The 6160-nt window shown below is 33.1% G+C and overlaps 1 long non-coding RNA gene across 1 annotated transcript; it reads right to left on the minus strand.

The window, feature by feature from the left end:
- Positions 1 to 2651: 2651 nt before the first annotated feature.
- LOC110867851 lies at positions 2652 to 5523 on the minus strand. The gene is made up of 2 exons (XR_004861977.1): positions 5364 to 5523; positions 2652 to 4088 (listed from the first exon to the last, which is right to left on the minus strand). It is a non-coding gene; the product is annotated as an uncharacterized LOC110867851 (long non-coding RNA).
- Between the last annotated feature and the right edge of the window lie 637 nt (positions 5524 to 6160).

Here is a 6160-nt window from a genome sequence, read left to right on the forward strand (position 1 = left end):
ATTTAATTGTATTCGATACCATGATTACTGATTTCGTTTCTGGATTACGTGATAAAAACCAAAGAGTAATAATGATATAAACTGAATTCTCTCATTTATTATAATCGACATTACAATATATAGAGATGAATATAACTGTAAACCCTAAAGCCCGTAAGTAAGGGGTTGGGCCTAAAATGTCTGGTTTATAACAATATTAACTTTCTTTATATGTTCCGAGTTATTATAAATATTAGTCATTTTTAAAATAAAGTGACTTAAAATAAACAAATAAACATATAAGGATTTTGTTTACTACTTTTTTTTCCCAACTACACTTAAACTTAGTAATTATGAAATATGGTAATTTTTTTACGGCAAATTTGGATCATTGAAGGACCACTGGAGTATCATCGTGCCACCAGTGGAACCACCCGATCATATCTATCTCTACTAGGCATAATGCCTATACACCAATTCAGGAGGAAACCCAATAAATATGAGAAAACCCTCTTATGGGAATCGAACCCAGAACCTATTAGTCTCAAAGTCTTATCTCACCTCAAAGATGACACTAGACTATAAAGCCATAGACTGAAATACGGTAATTAATAATTTAAAAACTTTCACGCATATATGACACGTATAATAATAAGTGATAGTTGGCCTAAGCATCCAAACCGTACATAATCCTATTGGTGTGAACGCTATCATGGGGTTGCAAGGTACTAGACATAGTTTAGGATACAACATATATATTTTATTTTTTTGGGTAAATTACTTTTTAAGTCCCTCTGTTTTATGGGTTTTAACCAGTTGAGTTCAAAATCAAAAAGTTTAACGACCTGGGTCCCTATAAGCATTTTCTTTAACCATTTGAGTCCAAATTTCTAACACTGTTAGAATTTTCTTGTTAAATTTTGTTAAATGACCAAATTACCCCTATAGTTAAAAAATAAATAAATAAACTAATTTATAACCCTTTCTCCTTAAACATAAATACCAAATCTTTTCTCTATCATCTTTTTTCGTTCTTCCTCTAAACTAAACCACCTCCATCCCACCACCACACCACCATCCCACTGCCACCACCATCCCATTACCTCCACCACCGCATCGTCCCCACCACCATCATCCCACTGCCGCCACCATCATCCCTACATCCACCACCGCATCATCCCCACCACCATCCCACTACCTCCACCACCACATCATCCCCGCCACCACCATCCCAACACCACCATCCCACCGGCACACATCTCTATACTCATCCCGTTGTAGAAACTCGACACCGTATTCATACCCATCCATCTCATATCTGATTCCATCTCATATCCACTGTCAGATCTGATTCCATCTCATCTTCTTCCCCCATTTTATCCTCTTTCAAGTTTCAATTCAAATCTTCAACAAATTTCCACATATAAATAACCACTCAATCAAACCCTATCTTCATCATCAATCTTCATTTTATCATCCAAATCAAGCTTCAAATCTTTAATCACCATGGCTGAAGAACAACCGCACCCTGATTAAATTAACTCATTCACAAGCTTAATTTATTCAAAATCAAAGGCAGAGATAAACAATCGCAAAATCTTACGAATTATCGGAAAAAACTTTTCAGGTGATTTTTCTTTAACTTTTGTTCATGTTGTTTCTTGATTATTAACTAGTATAAGCACCCCCGCGTTGCGGCGGGGGCGAACAACAATGCGACACTACTGCCAGCGACCACCAATACCGAAGTTGCGGCGTGTTAATGTGAAGAAATTAAACTGAAACGTAAAACATATAAAAGAATAACTAAGTCAATCTAGGATCCGAGCGTTACGATGAACCTGTCAAAAGGGAAAAATAGATGACGTAAAAACGTTTAACCACACACGCACATTGCGGCATGTTAACTCGCAAAATTTAGAACGGAACGTAAAACGGAAATTTTGCGAAAAAAATGAAAAGTACAAAGTAAAGAATCAAATAGTTTTGGGTTAAAAGTAAAAAAAAAAATCTTTTTTTTTTTTTTTTTTGAAAAACTCACAAAGTATAAGTTACAACACCCCCTTGCCAAAAAATGTTGTAAATTCTAGTATTAGATAATTACAAAACATCAAACATGATGTACATCCCCTAAAGCACTACAAAGTTACAACAACAAATAACATAAAAGACCAAATATGCATAGGGTACAACAACCAAATGCCTAATATTATTAAATTATTACAAAACATCAAGCATGATGTATATCCTCTAAAGCAATATAAAGTTACAACAACAAATAGCATAAAAGACCAAATATGCATAGGGTACAACAACCAAATGCCTAATGTTGTTGCAAATTAGAGTAGTATATAATTGGTATTATTCGTTAATTTTCATTTGTATTATTCAGTTTTTTAAGTAATATTAGGTGATTTCTTTCGTTAATTTCGTTGGTATTGTTTGTTAATTAAAGTCGGATTAGCGATTTTTAAGTAATTATGAGTTGATTTTTTTTGATAATTTTCAATTATATCATCTGTTAATTGAACTCTAACAAGTGGTTTTTAAACTATTATTTGTTAATTGAAGTCGTTTTGGTGATTTTGAAGTATTGATTTGTTGATTTTGTTTTCAGCTAAGAGTTTGACAGTTGACTTATTGAAAAAAAATATCTTGGTGCAGCGATGATGTAACACCCATAATAATTTTTATCATTTACATAACATTAACGTAAGCATTTTATATGAAAAATGCCACTTAACAAAAACTTTTACATCATAAGTATTTAAACATGTTTACAACATCCAAAACATCGCTAAAAGTGTTTACATAATCCACTTTTATTAAAACAAAACAAGATCGAATGCGGAAGCTTCATTGAGAGGTGTGTTCGGTTCTTGCTCGTGGCTTGATCCTCATGCGGAAGCATATAACATTCACCTAGAATCAAAACCAACAAAAAAAAGTTAGTTTTGAATTTACAAGTTAACACAAGTCCCATGAGCCAAACAATTAAAATAACAAGGATTTGCAGGTTTTACACCTGTCGCGTGCCGTAATCGAAACTATGCTCAAAAACGGGTTCGATTAACTATGATATGCAAAATTCAGCAAAAGTGACTGGGCTCTACCGTAAGTTACGGTAGCCACCGGAAGTTACGGTAGCCACTGGGCAAAACTGGTCTGCCGTAAGGCAATAGAAAACTGCCTTAACAATTTATTCGCTACCGTAAGTTACGGTGGCTACCGTAACTTACGGTAGCTTTCAAACTTAACATCTGAATTCACAAATTAATAGGCTTCTAGCCCTTGGCTTTAAAATTCATTTTTAAAGACTTTTGACCTGTTCAAGTTTTTAAACCACAAACTTGTTTCTAATTAACCATTAAGCATACATCAACATGTTTATCTCAAAATCTTTAATTCGGGTTTGAAACTTTTATGAATTACGCGGCTAGTACCCAATCTATGCGCATAATTTTTTTGACCTACTTCGAAGATTTAAACCTTTTAAGTTTAAATCTTTCCCCTTGGTTATGCACAATCTACTGTATACTTATCTATAACTCACAATATGCGTACCTGGTTCGGATCAACATATTGGCCCGTTTTGATACCTTGTCTCAATAATCGCTAATTCATAGCATCGCTAATTCATAAGCCGATTTATCATGTGTGCATAAAACTCCACAAACACTTATTAGTCGTTAATTGTTAAATGGTATCAACATTACCATTTGACCCGTTTGGTCTAAACGACCGAACATTTTGCGCTTATATTTGACTAGATCACCGTTTTACCCTTTTTATTCGTTTAAACCTACTTAGAAAGTAGCCATACAAAAACTCATTTTTATTTATGTCATCCCATTACCAAATTACCATTTCACCCATTTTTACCATTAAACATGGTTTTTCGTCTTTTGATACGTTCCGACCCGTATCTTTTCGTGTCAAAATCATATTTTGAATATAACCTTGTCGTATTTATAATCTATAAATAAATACATATCTTACGATAAAGGTGTAAGCTTTACTTACCTTGCATCCTTGCGAGCCTCATACTTGAACTTGTATCTATTTGACCCGTTCATTTCCAAACTCCTACCTAGCTTGTCAGAGTCAAACTACCATATCATATCCACAAGATGATTAGATTAGTCAACCATTAACATGACCATCACACCTTATAGATTCACACACTTATTCATCAAAGTATGCTATTTATTCAACAACTATTTTTTTTTCATAATTCTTTCCATTCACTAACCGTTTGACCCGTTAGTCGAGTTACTTATACAAACTAGTTAGTAAGTGATTTTGAACACTTTAAGCATGTCATATAAAGTGTTATTTGTTCCTAACAATAAATACTTCATGACTAAACAAGTATACGCAATCATATGTCTTTTCCGGATTAATAATAACATTATTAATGTGCAGCGATTTTCTATTCAGCTGCTGTAATCGACCATTATGACCCATTTAAAGTCCGAACTAGATTAACATGTTCAAAAATGGATCGTAGAAAACTTCAATACCTTCGCAAGCATATAAGGTACACCTTCTAACGAATTTTCTATGATTTTATATGATTTTTATAAAATCAGCACAGCAACTATATTTTCATTTTTCAATCAGCTTTTAAGTTTTCTGAACAGTAGTTTTAATCACATTTTTGACCTCTTTAACAACCACATTTGTTCCTTATGATTGAAAACAGTAAAAATTTACTTCATAAGCTTTCCGAAAAGGTATAGAACACCCAAATCGGATAAACGGTTGATTTTATATGATTTTTTTTAAGATTAGCCAAAATCCATATAAAAAGCTTCGGAAATCATGTTTAGGTTCCTTTCAAATTCGACCCAAACCATCAAATGCAACCCATTTCCATGGCTATAACCCTTATTAAACTCTTGGTAATGGTTAGAAACCTATAACACAGTGATTGTAGGCTAAGAGATATCAAAAACATCATCTATTTCAGCACTTTAGTTTTCATTTAGGCATTTTAACAAACACCTAGTGTGCATAATTTTACATACTTACTAACTAGTTCATAACTAGTTATTTTTACCAAAGTTAACATCAATTTGGTAATTTCACATCAATTTTAACATCAACAAACCTGAAATTGCTTTAGAGAATTCAAATTACACTAGTACAACTATCATAATCCTAGTGTCTTCATACTTCTACATCACCCACTTAACACCTTCAATGGTGATTATCAATTTCATAGTTTTTCATCATTAATTCATCAAATCCTCACTAGGGTTTGTTCCTAGTCATGGATTTATCCTAATTTCACTCTTACATCAAACATGCAAGCAATAATTTCGTTTATGATAATTCACCATGAATTCAAAAAAATCACCAAAAGATGGAATTCGACATACCTTGTGATCCTCTAGCCCGAGTGATCACTAATCCTAGCTTGGTTTTCGATTTAGACTTGATTTGCCTTCTTGATTTGGTTGATTTTGTGCATTTTAGGGTTCATTAGAGAAACCCCTTTTTCTCCTGTTAGAACTCACGACCAGAACACACACTTGGGTGTGTGTTTTGGTGTTTTTATTTTTATTAAATAAAACCTCTTTCACTTTAGCCAACTTTAACCCCTTAACTAACAAAGTGTTGTAAAAGTGTTATTAACCAAGTTTCTTTGACATCTTATAACACTTAACTAACTAGGTTGTTATTCCAAGTTACTTAGTGGGTTCGGGAAGTTATACCCTGTTTTATTTTAAGTCTCGTTAACTCGGGCCTTCTATATACCTTGTTTTCTCAAAGTATTTATTCTCCTTTTTAATTAGCATAAAGTTTATTTATTTTGATCTCACTATTTACCGGGTTAATTTTTACCACTAACGGTACTCTTACCCGTCTTTACTATTAATATAGTTTGATTACCAAACCCGTTTTCGGGGTGTTACAGATGACGGTGATGGTTGTGGTGGTTGTTTTGTTGAGAGAGAATATAAGAGAGAGAAAGTGATTAGGTAGAGAGAGATGTTTGGAGATAATGGATGGAATTTGTTTATATATTTAATAATAGTTTTAATAATAATAAAATGGTTTTTAAGTACAAGGGTAATTTGGTCATTTAACAAAAGTTAACAGAATAATTCTAACAGTGTTAAAATTTTGGACTCAAATGGTTAAAGGAAATTCTTATGGGGACTCAGGTTGTTAA

This window comes from Helianthus annuus, chromosome 7 (genome assembly GCF_002127325.2).
Source record: "Helianthus annuus cultivar XRQ/B chromosome 7, HanXRQr2.0-SUNRISE, whole genome shotgun sequence".
Lineage (NCBI taxonomy): Eukaryota > Viridiplantae > Streptophyta > Magnoliopsida > Asterales > Asteraceae > Helianthus > Helianthus annuus.